The sequence below is a fragment of the Bombus pascuorum genome, chromosome 7 (genome assembly GCF_905332965.1).
Source record: "Bombus pascuorum chromosome 7, iyBomPasc1.1, whole genome shotgun sequence".
NCBI classification, from domain to species: domain Eukaryota; kingdom Metazoa; phylum Arthropoda; class Insecta; order Hymenoptera; family Apidae; genus Bombus; species Bombus pascuorum.
The window spans coordinates 6,556,616-6,577,691 of record NC_083494.1 but is presented as its reverse complement, the minus strand read 5'-3'; the positions used below and the strand labels follow the sequence as shown (position 1 = coordinate 6,577,691).

General features: G+C 32.2%; 1 protein-coding gene across 5 annotated transcripts in view; it reads left to right on the top strand.

Moving 5' to 3' along the window:
• Nucleotides 1-21,076, top strand: part of LOC132908870 (probable G-protein coupled receptor CG31760) — a 70,868-nt gene that overhangs the window by 3,566 nt on the left and 46,226 nt on the right. The window lies entirely within an intron of this gene.

Below are 21,076 nucleotides of genomic sequence, written 5' to 3'. Positions count from 1 at the left end.
ACTTCATTTACCTAAGGATTAAGTTCGGCTTTAATGAAACAAAGAGACTAATCCGTGTAATTGTAGAACGACTAGACGACGAAAAAGCTCGATGAAATCCTGTTTAGTAGTTCAGTGCTTTGAAATATCACATATTTGCTCGTCGCAGGTTCTACTTTTGACGTTGGCGATTCTTGAATTTTCGATTCAGTAGAATGTCTAAAATGTATGTTTCTTTGGCGTAATAAATACATATAAAACGTTACTGCAGTTACGTTATAAACATTTCAATCATCAAACTAATACAATAAACATTTTAATTAGAAACTTAAGCCAATGATATACATAAAAGGATCTTCCTTAGCTTTGTAATTATTTAACGTCTTGTGTAATGTTTATGTACGTAGAGGAGAAATGATAAAGTCTGAAAGTTAAATCTTTACTTTTAAATCTAAAAACAAATTAAAATATATTTTATCGATCCGAATTTAATTTAAAAGGAATATTTCACCGAAAGGTAATTCAAGATTTTATTTTTTATTTCAATGATTTTAATCCCGTCGGTTACAATGTTTATCCATCTTTATCCGCCTATATTCTAAGATTTCGGTAACGTTGTTTAAGTAAAACGAGATTTTCATTGCATAATGCCTCTGCTTTATTGTTTTCTGGTTGCCGAGCTATTTCCAGCTTTCCCCCTTTTGTTGCTTTATTGGCTGCCAGCCACGAACAGTTTTTGACACTTCACAGCAGACTGATCTTGTCTGTTATACAAAAGGAATTTAAAGAAATTAGAATGAAACACCATAAAGATCAATCGTGTATAAGTAGACTATACATGATTGATGTCAAATTGACAATGATATTCCGATCAATAAACGTCGATATCTCTTAACGTGTCGTTCTAACAAATTATTTTAAGCGAATCTTAGCTCGCACGAAATCGAGTGGATGTTTAACATTTCAATAAGCTGAACTGAAATCTAATTGTACATATTATAAACTTCATATTTCTCCGATTGTCGAACCTATTAAACAAATATCTAACTGAATGGTCTAGAAAACTGAAGCTATCGCGAAAGATGTTGGTCGTTACGGTTATTCCATGCTAACCCCTAATTAAGGAAATCAGGAAACATTTTTATAATTTTTTAATAGGCTGAAACATTACTGAGATTAAAATTGCTTGCTTCAAATAAAATAAACCTCGATTACGTTCGAGTTTCGGAAGACAAAGATTGAAAAGATAGAAATTTCTAAAATAAAAAAAAAGAAAAAAAATAGTTTTTGTATTATACTTTTCTACCTATTATCATTAAACCAAGGATTTCTACGTAAATTCTTCTATTTTTTTTTTTTTTTTTTTCTCGCGAATATAATTAAAGAAGCATAAGCTCGATAGAAAATTGTTTCAAATATTACAGGAAGTACTATACTTTATATATTTCATACATTTTGTTCATACTATCTGCATCCTGTGCATTTTAGAGTTTCCTATAAAAGCGTAAAAATCCACCATGGTCATCATGGTCTGGTTATCTTACATGCGAAATGTAGTTTTAGTTTCAAAGTACGTGGTGCATAATTGAGAAAGCGTGTTTAATAAAATTACAGGTGTATAATGTTCAACAAAAAAGAAGCGTACTATCGGGCAGAAGATGTAAGACAATATTGGAACAATAAGAGTCCTCTGCACTTTTTTTCTTTTCCTTGCTCCTTTTGCAGCGTAACCTTAGGGGAAGATGATGAAGGGAATTAAAAAAAGGCTTACTCGCTTCTTCTATGCAGCCCTTGATTCTAAACAGGCCGATATCCATCGAGGGTCGTTCTATCCGGTCTATCGATTTTTCCTGAAATCCGTTGTTGACCTTAATAGCTGCCTGTCGTTGCTATCTCAATCCAGCTTGCCTTCGAACGACCAAGATCTCCTTAAACATATCAGCCACGAAAATTGTTCGTAAGTATAAAGTAGCCCCATTCATCGTTCTCTAAGAGATACTAAACATATTCAAAACAGTATACATACTATACACATGTGAGTGTTTCAAAGCGTGCAAATATTAAATAGAATTTATTTCTTTTTCTTTTAATTTCTTTCTCTGTTGCATCCACCGATCAATTTCAGTCATTGGAAATCACGTGAATGAACGTAAGATCATAGTTTAATATAAACATCACGTTAGATTAAAAGAAAAGTTCGAAGGTGTTCCGAGAATTTCAATACACATGAGCACGAATTCGCAATTCGAGTCACTTCTTTAGGAATTTCGTTGTCATTACTGATGGTACATCCTACGTTGATATTCCGTGCAAGATACAACCACGCGTTCAATCGAGTTTATTTCGTTGCATCTGTTACGCAATAGCTGGCTGGTCGTCGTTTTTAAATAGGTAAGCATGCATACAATTTCTAGATGATCCGCAATCTTGTTAATGCTATCGGATGTTTTCTGTCAAACGATAATGAACTGGTTTCGTAAATATCATTTCTCATACAGTAGAAATTTGTACGTATATTGTACGTGAAACTTTCCAAGCGTGTCCCAATGTTCTATGTATAAATCAATTTGTCTGCTCTTTAAGAGAATCTGTAGCATTGCGCGATAATATTTCTAAGTCTAGAACAGGATAGTCGGAAATAAATGAAAGACCTACCGCTTTGAACATCTCCAAGTATCGAAGCGCTGTGGCCGATTTACGTTTTCGGTGCTTCCTCAAGTTTCTAAGATTACAAATTTCCCCACATTTGGTTAAGCATTGAGTGGAAAATGATCTGAAGAAGTTAAGTATTTTTTTCTACGTCAGCTATCCCTAGGGTAGAGGATATAAATACATTTTTAAAGGGCTCATACACAAGATAAATTTATGCCAAAGTAAAAAGCAAGTTCGTTGAGCCAGCTCGAATCAAAAGACACAGTTTTCACATCCCACGCTAGGAGATTTTTATATCCTTTGGTAAATCCCATAAATGATTTAACTTGAAACAGACAATTCAGATGTACCGTAAATGGTTGCAGAGATATGCGACGACATTATTATCTTACTATTTTTGTATCAAAGAAAGAATACAGTTCTCCAAAAATATATTTGTATATTATATACACATACATACATACATACATATGTAATATACAACGTCTCACGATTACATTCTTATCGAGTTTAAACGAATTTGTTAATGTTGAATCGTTTCAGATTTGTTCAAATTCTATCCGGATAATTACAACGGATACGTCACGAAGTTTCACGTATAAGATGACACATATATTCTTACAAGTTTTTTATAGCAAGTGCTCAAGTACTTTGATGAGTCATTCTACAATAAGAGCCACAGATATTTACAAATATTAACGTAGAGTTATTAGCAATCAATACGTCGAAGCGTTCAAATCTGGATATTTAGAAGCACATAAAAGCATATTCAAATATTTATTTTCAGCTTAATTTTGTATATTGTAATTAAGTTCATATCGTGTAAATTACGAAACTAACTGCTGTAAATAGTATTCATAGAATTTACGCAGAAATCATTTTATTATCCCGTACTTGTAGAAGACGGCTTAATCACGTTGGGGATAGAAGGTTTAAACTGAAACAGTAGTTAAAATCCAGACATCCGTCTCGCGTAGACGATGCTAGATAAAGCTTCTCATAATTCATTGGTATGATGAGTACCCGTACTTATCTAGAACAGGCAGTGTAGCAAAAACATCTGACTCAGTAAGTCATGTCTAAAGCTTCAGTTTCTGCTGATTCCCCCAAAACCATAAAATCCTCTGGGCAAGGCCCCTGAGTTGGTCTGCGATTAGATTTCAGAATATCTCTCGAAACGTCTCACTGTACTACGCTTCTTTGATCAACTGTCGAGAGAGTTGATAATCATGGACATGTTAATCACATTGATGAAGTGGATCGTGAAAAAATGAATCTTTCTTTTTTTATTCTTCGTCGATCAGAGACTGCGTAACAACGAACTCAGAATTCATAATTCAGTGCTATAGCCACTTAAAGATAGGCGTCTTTATTTTTACTTGTCGCAGGCAAATCGCTCGAAATACCTGGTCGTAGATGAAAAGCGGATCTCGTACGATTATTTCGAAAGGAGACGATGCCGGAGTGAGAAACTACGTTCTTCGAAACGACGTGCAAATGCGTGGCCCATGCACCCTCGCAAGGTTCTTCTCTGTGTTTAATGGTAGCATCAGGGAATTTTGTATTTTTCGTTACAACCGAGAAATGAAACCATTGCTTCAGATGTATATCGTACTCAGACAAATTAAAGGAAGCAATACCAGTGAAACGTTATTATGTCCCACGGCAATCGTACTGCGCGAGGGTTTCCGACATTCACAATAAAAAGAAATATCGTTTTGCCAAAAGAATAACTTTTATTGAACTGGCAAGTTATCATCAACGTTGTGAATATAGCCCGCGGAACTAAAAAGCCTTTATATTTGTGCCCGATGTCAAGGTACCTTTTCTGTTTATTCTTATCTTCAATGGCTAACCCTATGTTAGCTGTCGAAACTACTATGGCATCGTACGATAATCTCGTTTTCACATAAAAGATCCAATGTTTTATTTTTCATACAACACCTTCCAATCGAATCGTAAAGAAAAAAATTATTTCTTAACCCGAAAACGTTAGATTGCACATGACCTAAAATTTATCTTATCGTATTATCATATTCACTATGTTTCTGAAACGTTGACACGTCCAATTGCTATCTTACACGCTATATTACTTTTTAGCAAGAAGGAACATTGGAAATGTCAATACTTACTATCAGTAGCGTGAAAAGCGATATTGCGAAATATTTTAATAAGAAAATCAAGGAAATTTTCGAACGAAGACAGGATGGTTTTGTCACGAAAATGGAAATAATTTGGAAAGGGACAATGATTACGTTTTCTTAACAATTTCAACTCAAAAATGATAATATCTTAAAACTTGAGACGCGACTATGATAATAATAATGGTGCAATAACGCCATAGAATGTCAACCTGGAGTATCGAAATTATAGACTATGCATAATTAAACAGTTTTGTGTCTCTAACATTTTTTATTAAGAAAATTGTAACTATAACAATGTAAATTGTAACATTCCTTACTTTAAGGAATTTATCTCTTTAAACTTTGAAGTTTAATATCGATAAATATGTCAAAAATATATTCTTTCGTATGAGAAAAGTATGTACTTACTTATTAAATATATTTTGATCTACAATGTTGATTCTACAAATTATAATAAAAATTCTTCACAAGAAAAAATTACAGATAGCTTCTTCGTGATAAATAGTAAATAAAGAAAAGGTAAAAGCAGAATTTCAGATTGTACAATTGACACTATTATTAAGAATGAACATTTTTTCCTGAATTTATACAACACGCATCCATTAATTGGTTATGTGTATCTTAATTAATAACATATATATTTATCAAGTGATAAGAGATGTGACATTAATATGCTTATTTGGTATTATCAGGTAAGAAGACGAAGTAACGCGTGATTCCAAAATTTCGAATGGTATTATATAATAACTACATATATAAAATATGTAGATTGGTTTACAAGCTTTTCGAATTTACTTGCTATGTTAATTAATCACTTTTATCACTGTTTTCGAATTCTCCACTAAAGACCTAAAACAAACTGGCAATTTTAATTAAAGCAATATATATATGTCGGATCATCTTTGGAAAACGGGGCGGGTGATGAGTTTTGCTGCGAGTTGTCCATAATTGTCTTATAGCAGATGATGTTTGTTTATGGGAATGTATTACAAAAGTTAACAAGTGATATCGATGATCGAGTGCTCGAGATGCCTATGACGATGAATTTAGGTTCGATAACGAATACACGGTCAACGGGATGACAATTGCGATTAGGAACTCGATGTACGTGTTCACTGGGATTGCACCTCAGTCCAAGAGGAACTGCCCTTATATACTCCTCTCCGTATTCCTCAGATCAATCCCTGTTTTTAAGGAGAGTTATTTAATTACTTTAAACCTCTGTTAAATACACGTCTTTCCCGTGACTGTGGCTACGTTCAGTGACCCTTTATGTCAGTTCGAGCCCAAGCCCACTGTCATAAATCTCGGATAATCATAATTGACTTAACTCATAAACAGCTATTTCTCAGTTTTATTGTTTAAGTACGACTATAATAAAAAGTATGGGCTAAAGTATTGGGGACCTTCCCAAATATTACGAAAGAAAGGCTCCGGCGTCCCTTCATCTCCGACATATATATATATATATTGCAAAGAGATATATATCTATATACATATATACGAATATTATTTCTGAGAAAATATTACTTCTATTCATTTTTTCTTCCTCGTGAAACACTGTTACTCATATTTTTATATCAAGCGTAATTAAAAGTTGTTCTTTGATTTCAGTTGATTATTAATTAATTAATCCATCTTCTTTCATGATAAATTTTTGCCGCTTATTTGTAGATAGAATCGTATCATCTTGATGGATATAGTTATCGCAATCGCATTTTGAAATTAATGCCACCGTGCTATCATTTCAATCATCTATAAATTCTCGGATCAATTGCCGCTGTCACGAAAATAAATGAAATAGCAATTACTATTAATTTAGATTTAATCAATTTACTCGTATTATACGGCAATTATCGTCATACTCGTTTCGAGTTATTAGGAATTATTTTCTTCCTCGCGTTAACATCCTCGTAGGCTAGTTTATGATATGAAAAAAGAAAGAGAGACTATTTTTGAATCAGGATATCAATTAAACTTGACTATCACTATATTAAGCCCGGATATCATTTCTGCTATTATATTCAGCCTGTCTGGAAATTTAACGGGATTGTCAATATATGTATTACTGTCGATATATTATCACAAACATTCATCGTGTTTTTAAAAAACGTTCATATTTTATTCAGAATATGTTTGCCCGGCATCGATACAATGTTGGACGTATAAGCGTTAAACGAACGAATGGATAAGTTTCTGGCGATCTGTTTTTGAAATTGTCCGGGATATTTCTACTGCGCTCGTAATGTTTTCCTAACGAGTCTTTTATTGCAATCACCTTTTTCATTTGGTTTTTAACGTCGCATTAACTTCCCAGTTGTTAGCGACGAAGTTCGTTCTGTTTTTGAATTTCTGGGAGTAGCAAGTAGTTATAGAGCGTGAAATCGGCTGAATATGTATCAGATGAATATGAAATGAGCAAGTCGTTTGCTTTTTAGCCGAGAATTCACGTAGTGTTCAACCAAGTACGCCGCGCTACGATGAACAGATTGCATTATCATCGAAACGAAGCCAGATTTATTAAGCAAGACGCTGTGACTAATATGGTATGGGTTTTACATCATGTGCGTTCGTTCGAAGCTCATTAAATATTAATACTTGAATATTAAACTGAAAACGTAAGTTTCAAAGTGACAGTGACGATTGGTAGGTAGCATTCACAGAGAAACTTGAAGAAAACGAAGTGCGTTATTTTTCAAACAGATTGCATGGGCTTATTCAAAATTATTTGAGCTTCGCGTCTCCAAATCGAAATAAAACACAAATTATTTGATATCTTTATTTCAACATAATACCTTTGTTTTAACGTAAGATTTATTTCATGACATTAGTTGAAGAGTGAAAGTAACAAAGGCTGTAAGTGGCATTTTAAAAGAGAAAACCTTTTTCCTAAAAGTAATTGTTTATATGAAGACCAATATCAATAAATATGGAACGAAATGTTAATGTGATAATTCATACAGCTTTTAGCATTTCGTACGTGACATTATGTTACGCGATTAGCTTTTTAAATTAGGCTGTAAATATCATATTCCAGCGAATCTGCTGCTTCGTGTTTGAACATGCACGTGGATAAATCTGCTCCAATTATTCCAACAAATAAGAAAATCTGTACTGTACTTTAAGGAATATAAACAACAAATTCTCTCTTAGAATATAAAATTCTTTTTATTGTTAATTATCAGGTATTTGAAATGTTCAAATAATAGATATATAAATATATATAATAATAACAAATTTTTAAATAAGAATACATTATAATAAGAATATTGTAATAAAGTTATATAAAGTAGTATGGTACATGTAATGAATACGTTTTATATAATAACATTTTAGTAAACAAAGCATTGTTTTCTACAAAACTTACAGTTTTGGCACTTACAGTCTTATTTACTTCCACTATTCGATTATGGAACGCAATATCATTCAAGCACCTCCCTCGGCTTTTTTCCACGATCCCAAAACGTTTGACTCAATTTTCCACTACATTTTCACATAACTGGGGCTCAATTTCATCAATGGTGACAGTGACATTGTTTTTCAGCTCGTCAATCGTCTTTGGATCATTGGCGTAGGCGTTATTTTCAAAAATTCTCACAGAAAAAAATCTAACGGTGTAAAATCGCATAATCTTGCTGGCCAATTGATGTTTCCTCTTCGTGAAATTAAGCGTCCAATGAATAACAATAAATTTAATAATAATAAAATACAATAAATCAATTGAAGAAGATTGGTCAGTCAGCAAAGTCAGCAAAGTTCAGTCAGGAGTCTCAGTGTCAGACAAGTTTAGTTAAAATCATTCACTCGTTGTTAGTCAAAAGTATCGATATTCAGATACTCAAGGAGATTCTGGCAACTTAGACATAAATTTCAGTTTGCAAGCATGTAGTGCCACGATAACTGATAACTTTACTTCGTTAACCTTTGTCTTTCGAGCATACCTCGAGCTTTGCATAATGTACGATATCTAAGGTTGCTAGTTACCGAAGTTCGAGTATACCTTATGACATCAGCACTCTTTATCGCTATTAGTTGCTGTAACTGTTACGAATAAATATAATAAATTACGTTATTTATTACTGCAATGTTTTCAGAATGTTGCGAAGAGAATTAGTTAATTTACTTCGTCCTATCGATTATATTCTGAATTCGTTTATTTGAATTTGCATATATGCAGAAAAAAGAAAAAGAAAACAATAGAATAAGAATAGAATGTTTCATTTGTGCATGTAATAGCTCTAATAATAGAAATAGGAGGTAATATTTCAGCTTATAATCGCTATTGTTTAGAATAGTCGCAGTGACCAAATGACGTTACTATTACATAGTCCTAATTAAACATTGCATTTTGTATTAACGTTGGTGGATCTTGGTGAATATGTAACACTTTCATGAGCCAATGTATGCAAATTTTTGCGCTGTTTCGTTTAGTGTCTATCGTAGATAGTTATCTATCGTAAACAAAAATATCCTACGGAAGAAACTCCTACAATTTCGTTGGTTAAAGAAAGCCAGGAAAGTCATACGACATATCACGATGTAATAGTAAAATTGCACGAACGAACGATTTTTATTCGAATACTATTACTGAATCTGATATCGATACAACGCAACGATCTCTTCGTACGAAACATGTTAAATTAACGAAGAGCGACTGGTTATTAAGTAGTATTGTACTGAAGTGAGAAGATGGTTAACATGGTGGCACAGAAATAGGAGAAGCACTCCCCTATCACGCTCATTGTCACGCGATACTATATAATCCTATTTGTAGTTTAGGAACTTTCGGTTAATATGCGTGCGTGTATTTATGACTGTATTCGAAGTTATCGGAACAATCGATTGGAAGTTCCAGAGATCCTCTCTATCTTGAGAAACTTTATAGAACAATAATCGCTCAAAGATAATCGATCAAATTGTCATGCCTTTAGACACACCTAGCCAGCTTCGATTCTGCATGATCGGTAGAACAAAGATAACTGCGAGTCGATCGGATTTCAAGATAATCGCAAGTTTAATATTGGATAGATAATGTAGAAAGTTCACGTCTGAGAAACTGTGTATGTCTTTGGAAACGATTCAGTTGAATTGCTTGCAATCGTCAAGTTTCGATAAAATGAATAATCCGCAATACAATTATATCGCTGTGCGAAGAAAATTAAAATAATTTGAAATATAATTGCGAATTATTTATACTAAAAGCTTCTTGATTACAATTTGCACTCCTACAGTAACTAAAGTGTGCATATGTATAGGATTGAATCTAATGAATTTTGAAAATGTGATTGGACTATTGGACATTGAATATTTAAGACCGACTTCGGACGAGCAGTTTGCGGCAAATCGCCTTAACGACGGTAGGTGGAAGAACAAGGAAATGCATATGTATGTCTTCTTCTTTTGTGACATAGAAAAATTTTACATCTCTGCTCTACTACCACTACCGACGTTAATCATATCTTGTTAATCTCATTACAACGACTGTATTAATGGGTCCATTCCGTTAATTTTAAGTAAATAAATGAAAAATTAAATGAAAATTAACAACTGAATTAAAGTCGAGCGATATAATGCCGCGTCCACGCTGCTATTCGCGAACAGCTCGCGAACCATATTCGCTGACAGTGTGAACACTTTTGTGAATTGCGAGCAGGTTACTGCAAACACCTTCTTCCAAAAGAAAAAGACTATTCCAGAAAGATTTTCTTCTCTTTACACTATGCGTGTAAAGTCAGTAACAATTTTTTTCTTAAAAACTTCTCACGTGTACGATAATGACCATAAAAAAATCTTATATAATTTCTTCGATGTTCATGATAATATGAGTAATCAAAATTTCTTTGAATGGTGTTTTCACCCCTAACATCGTTTCCCAGCAGGAAGAAGAAATCGCTTCGTTACAAGCACCATATGAACTACATTTGCGTAGCAAAGTGGCCAATTTTTGAAATTTTCGAGTTGCCGAACTTCCCTCGTTAGTGGCGCTTGAAAATACTGGTTTTACGAATCCTAATTCACGGTCAAACGTGGCGCACAATGGTACACGTGGTACACATATACGTACAAAGTTTGTGCCGAGCGAGGCGGGATTACGGTTGAATGTTAAACAGAATGGAAATGAGAAAAAATTATTGGCATGGAGGTGCTTCTGGTGAACGTAGCGTCGTAATTGGAGCACTAGCAACTAGGTGCTTTTGCAAGTATACCTCAGACTTGAAGAATTGCGGTTGAAAAATAGCTGTGACTTTCTCAACCTTACAGCCGCTGTTCATATGGACGCAGCGCTTGTACTTTGTACACTTTTTTTGTTTCTGCTTGCTATTGTTTGTTAATGTTAGAAAGTGATAGATGATCATTCTATGCAATACTGCAGAAGAATTTTAATTATTGTTGATATTTACACATGCATGTAAGGGGAACCATTTAAATGTCACCTAAAATGGACCTGAATATTTCGTCTGATATTTATGAGTGTATAAGAAAACTTTTTATAGTAACACGTATCACTGATGACGACAGCGTATCACTGATACGTTTGAAATTCAGTAATATTTGAGCAGATATATAGAAACTGGATTCTACCAAACAACGGACATTAAATTATATTAAATATGCAATTTTGTGCAATTTTTCAATTTTCTTATTAAAAACGTAACAGAAATATATAACAGCAAGTAAATTCTCTGTATAATCTGATATTGTTATATATAAGGGATTTGTCTTGGCGATACCGACAATTTCTAATTTTAGCTTTGTGACTGCGGAATTTGTGAAAAATTTCGGTTTACACTTATATATTTATAGTGATCTATACGAAACAGCAAACAGAATAACAAAGAAGAAATTCCTTTGAAAACTTTTTTAAAAATATGTCAAGATTAATTCTGTTCTTGCATACGATAAGAAATTGAGGAATAATTAGAGTTAGATTGTAACCATCATCTCACTGCTATTAGATTCTTCTTTGTGGAATAAATTAAATATATGGCTTATCACGATAAGCCAACAACGTCGCAGAATATGAAAAAGATTGTTCCAGATTCAACACAAAATGGAAAATCGTATAAAGTATTGATTAAAACTTTGGTAAGTTATCAATAAAAGTGTAACTGTACATATCTTCGTTCAACTATCTATTACGATTGAAATAAAATCTTGATAAAATTCTTATACTTGTCTTCACATTCCAATCACAGAGTAAAATATAAAAATATATGAAACATATATTTTTCTATAACTTTGAAAAATAAGTAAATGATAGGCTTGATAGACGAAATTTTATTTTTTGTTGAAAGAAATCAATTTCAAACATTTATAAAAATTCAACGGATTAAGACATCCAAACAGTTTTACGCTAAATTGTAGATAATATATTTTTGTACAAGTTCTCACAAAATTTGTTTACTTTTTACGTTCCACTCACATTTGTTTGCTGGATGCAAGCAAACAATGTTCCGCTGGATGTGGAGTCGTATAATATTACAGCACTCAGGCATTTTGTAATTTTATGTAATCAAAAAAATATGGATACAGAGTTACGATGCTGCTTAAGGTTTCCTATAAAAATCTTGATCCTTTGCCAAATATTTAGTTAAATAAATATTATTTACCTAAATTAGTTCTTTTTCGAAACTTCGCACGCCTTTATGATTTGATTATGAATGTCAGTGACGAATTTATTATCTAAACAATCTACGTTTCATAGTAACTACTACGGAGTTAGTGCATCATTGATCAATCCTCAATAATTTTCTGCTTATTAATTCACTATTATATCAAGGAAGGGACGGTGAAAAATATAACTTATCAAGGTAAAGGTTTTCATGATTCATTACATACTCGTACATGCATACCAAGTGTCGTTGGTTCGTTCCGTTCTAATATCATCGTACAATAGCGGAAGTTGTACTTTACGTGAAGTGCCATGCGATGCGCGTAATACTTCTTCTCAAGACACTTCATGTACAACCCTCGCTGCCACCCTTTTAGATTAGTGCGGTCTGAATGAACAACACTTGCTGCACAGTGCCTTACACAAATTCGTGTGTAATCTACAATATAGTAAAGGGAGAATGATCGAAAAAATCTAAAAAGTAAATAAAATATTTACAGTTAGTATAATGTTTACCGTTCGAAGCTTCATTCTCTAGAATAAAGATTTAGAAAATTTGTCTAATACTTATACAGCAATTCTCAAACATTCGTTTTGGCCATTGACTTTATTACTGATTTTTGTTATTTGGTTTGTTAATAGTAACAATAAGACGAATGACATTATACAATAGGTTTGGATATTCTTCGAAGATTGTCACACTTGATCAAATAAGATCAGACGATTCTAAATTCCAGACATACCGAAAGTCTTACGTTATTTTTAGAGATGGTAATATTATATATACAAGGATCGAAGAAAATGATAGAAACATCTCTTATAGGTCGTACATGTATATAAGAGGTGTTTCCATTATCTTGTTCAACCGCTATAGAATCCAGTAATAAATAATTATTATATTACGTAGAATATCATTTCACTTAAAATCACTGAAATTTTATTAAAATAACTACACGCAGTTTTTGGCTTATCGTGTGTGGATATTCCTTCTTCTTATCTCCAATAATTTGTACAATTTGTCCTAGGGGATATTCGGGGTAAATTTCTGTAGCAAGTTTCAAAGTCGTATTATATAGATGCTTTCCCAGCAGAAAGCACCCGTGCAGAAAATTTATGCCAATGCTTTGTCATCGCGGGAGGTCTTCTGGATGTTTCCTATGGAGTCTTCTGGATACATTAACCGTCTAAAAATCCTTGTTTGAGTTATTCCGATGATTTATATTTCCCAATTAAGTGGGTTATTTTTATTTCGTAGTGCTTAGTTTACTTCTACTTACTTTACTGAGTCTTTGCTGGAGTATAGCAATATGACTTTTTACAGGCATGTCACAGAGCTCGACTCCACACGTCCAAATTAATTTGGTAATTATTTCATAAATTAAGAGCTTCTTTTTTATAATTAATTCAAAGTGTTTGCTAGTGAATCAGTATAAACTTTTTCTTTTGATCCGGATTTCGTCCATTTTTTTACGTATATTGTGTTTCCATGTTAAGCGAGTCTAGACCCATTCCCAGATAGATAATTCTTGTAACTTGTGGTATCGTATCGTTGTTGAGTGATACTGAAGGGGAATACTTCTCTTTAGTTGATGTTTACTTTAATTTTCCATTGACCTTGCCGTAATTCAATCTTTTGGGCATGCTGCTGCGATATAGGAAACTGAAGAAACTGTGTTAAGATCCTCGTGCACGGCTGACATGGGAGCATGTTTAAAAATAAGAACTGTAGAGAATATCTGTAAAGAAATTGATAGGATTTATCATAATTAAAATCAAATTACCAACATGTACTAAAAACGTTAGCGACTCTAGCCATTCAATATTTTTAAACACTTAATATATATTCATTTAGTGAACTCTTATTACGGTTTTCTTATAACTTTCTGCAAAATTTATATTAATATAAAAAAGAAATTATGCGTTTATCTTAGAGTGCATCTGTTCCGTAAACATATGAATTCATACTTGTGTGTGAAGAAAATGTTGTCACGAACAATTTACGCTCTGATGGAAGAAAAATTTTCGGCTTGTGGCTAATGAAAAGACATATAATACATACGTACATATAAGGCAATACTTTCACGTATTGTTCATTCATGGCAATCACATTTTCTCTTCATCGATCTTACCTTCCATTTACGTTAAACCTGCATTAATTGTATAACAAATACATATTTGTTTTTCTGATCCAAGAACACCTGTTTTTAACCTGCAGTTACCTTCATCGACATAATCGAACAAGGAAATTGCAGGCGAAGTTGCAGGTACCTCGATATAATTAAATAGATGAAAAGGTGTAAATCGTTGATAATTAATCAGTAATCATTTAATAGCACAGAGGAGCATGTCTTACTATGTTGTTGCTTATCAATAAAATTGCGTGATCGTGCTACGTTTCTTCTAATCGTAGCGTAATCAAGAAAAGTAATAGAAGCAGCATTATATAGCTTGCTTGCACTCAATTTCTACCACCTACGGATCTCTTGCTCTCCGTCTCTTTCTCAAGAGCCGGCCGTTGTATATGACGAGTTTGCTTGCACACACACTACCCATCGCGAATAAAAGCACAAAACGAGGCAGGAAAGCAACGTATAATATATAGTTTCAACATATACAGCAACGTATATAAAATGTTCGTAGAACAAACGGTAAGCAAGCGTAACTTTTACACGAAAAGAAAAGTATCTCATGAAATATAAGCAAAATGAAACGTCTAATAAGGAATTACATGTAATAATAACCATAGTATATGGCTGCTTCTCCTGCTACAAGAGATACACAAGGTATATAAATCTATGCTATTCCATGCTATAATCTTGTTAACATAATATTATTTCATTTAAAATGCGCAAGGTTATTTTACATTACACGATATTGCTTTCGGCCTATAGCCTATTAGTTTAAAGTAAAAGACGAATTCGATGTATTCTTTTTGGGAAATTGGAACACGTTATTTTCTTTGTTTGTTTCAAAAATGGTATTTTTATTCTTCTTGCTTTTAATAGTAAGTAGGTATAAAGCGAGCGTTACCGTAAACTGAGAAACATTAATAAGTTTTTGTAATATTTTTGCCGTGCGCTACAAAAACCAAAATACTTATATTTATTTTTTATTTTAATTGCCTTTAACTTATTCAAGTATGCAAAAACGGAAGATATTTCTCCTTTGTGACTTTTAATCTACGTTAATTGCCTTCAAATTAGATTGTAAGTTATAGGATATAAGCATACACACATAGGAGAATTTACGGTAGAATCACTCGAATCTCACGGGAAGAGTTTAAATCTTCGAGTTATGGAGATATTGGCTTATCGACGTTATTGAGCAAGAGAGATTCAACGAACGAAAATTCGTTTTATAGAGGCTGTATACATGGGTTAAGTTCCTCAGATCAGAGATATTTAAAGGTGTAGAGAGACGCGTAACAAATATAACGATAGAAATCATAAATACATGCTTTCGACTTGACTGACAAAAAACGATCAGTTTGTGTGGGAGCAGCAAGGGCACGAAGAAAGGCGATACATAGTTTAGCGCGCAAGAAAACAAGGCCACGGTACTTCGAGTTCTAGAGGCAGCGGTGATAAAACTAACTTATAGGGGTGAACTTCGATTTGTGGAGGTCGAGCTTCTCTGAATTCGAGTTACAGAGATAAAATGACGCATCTAAACGTGGAGAGAATAATTCGAGTTAGAGGTAGTTTATATTTCGATTTACAGAACTTTTTAGAGCAGAGCGGGAGGGAACGAACAAAATTCTACTCTTGCAGATATCTTCGAATTGTAGATATCCGAGTTACCGAGGTTCTACCGTATTACGTAATTTTGTATTTTGTATTTGACAAAAAGGTTCTTTTTTAGTACATAATTTAACAACTTCGTTACTTTCTATTTAATTTAATTATCGATTAATAATTTTCGATGGTTACCGTAATGTTCTAATCAATAACACGAAATGATTGTGACAGTAACGGCTCTAATTTATATCGTATGGCTTGAACTAAACAAGAGAAGAATATTTTTTTCGAGTTTCCATTGTTCTTCATTTTTTCCATTATCTTTCCGAATTGTCATTGTTCCAACAATTATTTTTTTTTATTTTTTCTTTCTCTATTTTTCTTCGTATTTTCAGATCTTTCCTTATTCATAGAGCCGATTTTGTATTATATTATTATATATTATTTATTATATTATTATATTACTTCTGTTACATTATGTACAGGTATATACAGTACTCTCGGTTATATTCGTGAATTTTAATTACAAATTTTTTCCAACAAGCTATTTGAAAGTGCCAGCATACCACTATTGTAAACGTGGTATAGATATACCACGATCATTATTATAAATAAATAGATTAGACGAATAATAACGTAAAATAGAAAGCACAATTTGCATAGATATAGTATCAAAAAGTTATTTTGTCTATCTTATTTATTTAAGCCAGACTACTGTTACATATAAAGGCTACTTTTTCTTTGCTGCTCCTTCCTCAAGTTCGCTTATACAATTCGCAGTTAATTTAACTGAATAAAAGTCATTACCTAATTTCGTGGAAAAACGTATGTTTAATGTATTACTTCGTGTCTAAACGATAAGAAATCATGAAAATTTACTCTTAGAGTTTCCTCTAAAGTTTCCCTTATCTACAAGAACTATATAGTGTACGAAACAGTACTTTCTAGTAAGTTAGGTAGAACGTTTCTCTTAAGAGCTAACAAACTACAACTGCAAACAAATGCTACAGATACATTACCACGAACAAATGCTATTAAATTAACTTGTGAAATCAGCGTGTTTTATCTTAAATTTAAAATGTGCAACGAAGATTTACAAGAATAGCATATAGTACCATTTATGTTAATTGAAAAATACTTTGAATTTAGTTTGCAACAAAGAATAGAGGAAAAATTTTCATTGAATAGGTATCAACGAATGGTTCACGTTTTCACTATGGGAATGAATTTAAAATGTAATTGGAAATTTAAATTGAAATTTCTGAATAACATTTACCAATAAAAAAATTGGACGCAGTAACAAATGACATTATCGGCGACGCTATGTGAGAGACTAGATATATAAGAAACTGATCGATTATATTCGTTGAAATTTTTTTGTTTCGCGTGTCGATATATGGGCACCAACTACAATAGAAACTAATTCTTTTAAAACGTTCTACTACAATTTTAATTTCTATTCAGAAAAAGACTGTAAATAAATATTTGAAAAATAAGACAAAATTGTTTACAATTGACGAATTATTACAAAAAGATGCTGTTCGTTTGTATTATGTTTGTTAAGAGTCAGGTAATATACAATAATATAATATCTTATAAAATTTGTAAATCCACATTCCTGAGAGAACAAGCGACATTTATACAACCATGTATATTCGTCTATAGTTATCTGCCATGTCAGGTCTTGCTAATAGCACTTGAGATTTTCTGTTTTTTTTTTTTCTTTTTTTTTATCATTTCATTGTAACACGAATTTCACATCTAACCATTTTTATATTTTCATGGTTCCTTGCTTTCATATCAGATATGCTGAAACAAACTTTGTTCGTATTCTACACCCTCTGATTTCGCATCAGATTCATCTATAACTTTCTCAAGCTTGCACGCTCTTTCCTTAATGATTTTCTGATTTCGCATTGCGTTCGTTCACGAAACTTCAAACTTCATTCAAAAATCCTGATTTCGTGCCAGGTTTGCGTACCATACTAACATACTGACAATCGTATTTCATTCAGAATACTTTTTGCCTGTCTCATTCATCGTTCGCAATCTTAGATAATATCTAAACTAGAATATCGACATTTATATTCCAATTATAATTGTTACATATAGCTAAAATTCGGGATATTCAAAGAATTTGTTAAAATAAATGAGGAAAGTTTATTAAATATCTATGTAGAAAAAAAAATTGGTAAAAATTCACCCATTATTTTTCCCTATATACGAATTCTCAAGATATTCATCCTTCATTTTCAATATATACAATTGTGCGTATCTTATCTATGAAATTATATATAATGAAATTATATAAATATCTATGAAATATTCTGTGCTATGCTCTCACTTTTTGACACTTCTACGTTCATTGCTTTAATCACCGTACACTATAAATTAGCGCATTACACGCTCAACTTTTTCAAGACGAAAGAGTTTACAGTTTCGACATAATAGATATTTCAATTCATATTCCGTACACATCTTCTATTCATTCTACGATCATATTACCTTAATTATACGTATTATTTCTAAAGATAGAAGATCCGCCGTTGCGAAGTGTAAGTGAAACGAAAGTTTTAGTCCATAGTACAGAATAAAAGGAAAATAAGGTAAAAAAACAAATAAATGTGTGAAAAAATATTCGTAACTTTAAGCTCACAATAATTTTAAGAAAAAAGAGAAAATTGTTGATCGCTTATTTATGGTATTGCGATAAAGAAGGGAAAATAGGAAGTTGGATGGTAAGGAGAAAATGGTGGCGAAGCAATGCAATGGGGAGACAGAGAGAGAGAGAAAGAGAGAGAGAGGGTGAGACGGGGTCGTGAGATCTGGGGGCAGCTGGTTGTGCCGGTGGCTGCATCGATCGTCCCTACTGCGCCCGGCAAAGCTCTCCTCGTGCGGACGATACGGTCTCAGTTCCCTGAAAAATATCATAAATCTTGTTAACGATTCATTATGTGAAGCGGTCAATCGTCTATTTTTACCGTTTCGCTTTTAAAATAGGGGCCACGTAGCACATATGTATCGTTTCAATCAATGAAAGAGTAAACCAAAAGGAGTGTTACTTAAAAAGTCGGGAATTTATGGCTGACTATAATCTCCCTTAATTTCTTCCCTCCCAGGAATTACCTGTTGACTTTATCGGATCAAAGCATAATATTTGTTCGCGTGTTTTATGGCTGCAAATCGTTAATTAAAATGATAGAAAACAAGTGTGAATTGAATGAAAGTTGTGAAATAATAGTACGTGATAAATTAAGGAAAATAACATATTTTGCTTTCTGTATATTGACCTTTGTATTTATATAAATACACTGTGAATCTATAAACAGGCGACAAAAATATGTACGCTGTATGATAAAGGTCAACTTAAATTTAAGAATAAATTAATTTGACCTTATAGTACATGTTTTTGGCTTTCCAAGCGATGGGAATGTTATTATCAATGTACATGCAGTTATTAAGAACGATGATTTCAGTAAAAATGTTGATGTATCCGTTCGTGCTAGTGTCTTGAATGAAACAAAGACTATATTCACTAAGTTGTATACTCCTGTATAAATAATCTGGAGTAACGCTCTTTAAAAATACCGCTCACATAATGTTTTAAATACCTATAAATTTACGAAAACAGCCACTACACAAATTATGATTTACCATTAAGCTATTTTTTATCTTTCCCGATTTTATATATCAGTAGATAAAATATTCGAATTGTAAATACATAAAGGCTGTGCTCAGTATCTTTTTAATTTTATAGATACAAAAACATGAAGTGACATGAATATGCAAAATCTGTGTGAAGACGTACATTATGTCTAATTTATTAAGGAATTATTTAACCTGTAATTAGATTTTTAACGATCTGCACGCATTGTGAAACACATTGAATTGTTATCAAACATTAGTTTTAACAAAATTATAGTAAAATCTTTTTAAAATGTAAATCGAATTCTAAGCAGGACGAACTACAAAAGATATCATGACATATGTAGTGGGTAAATAATATACTATACAAATATATATGTTATGTAAATTTCTTTTTATTATTTAATTTATATTTTACAATTTGTCTAGTTGGACATTTGGTAAATATGTTATATAAGTGCAACAAAAAAGTAATGCGTTTAAAAAATTACTACTTAATTTCACAGTGATCTCACTATGACAAAATATTTTCAGACGTTTGTTTAATCATTACATTAAATGATAATGTTAAATAGAGTTAGAGTAATCTTATTGTAGGAAGTTTTGTATCTTTTTTCCTATTATAGAAAGTATCTTGAAAATTTTAGAAGTATCTTAAATATGTCATTAACTTTAATGAATTTATTAAAATCCTGATAATTCCTCGTTTCTGGTCATTCAACTGTCATGTAAATGCGATTATATGTACGTATTTTTATTCGCTATGTTGCGTATTCCATATATAAATTATTAACATCATTTTTCATATGTGTAATACTTTATTTTCAATATGAATTAATTGCAGAGATCGTACAATAATATTCTTTCAAATTCGTTAACGTTGGATGTATGTATATGTCAACTATGTTTATAATTTATCACGTTTGTTAATTTGAACTTTTATTAGACTCTTTGTAAATTATATCATATTGTCAATGGAACTGCATTGAATATTTATTTGTTATTAACCATGTAAAAAGAAGCGTTTGTATCATCTCTAATTTCCTTAATTGTTTAAAAACTCTTTACAAATTCCGCGTGTTAATTTTTACGGCTCACAATCAATAAACTGATTGAGTTGAAAAAAGAAAGTATTTGTAATAAAACATAATGTATGATGAAAATGAAATATTTCTTTTATCAAGAAATAATATCTATCCATATTCTTTATGATGTCTGTATCCCAATAAGATAATGTTTAAAGACTACTACTGATACTAAAAACGAGATCAATAATATAGTTGATTGACTTTTTAAACTTATTGAGT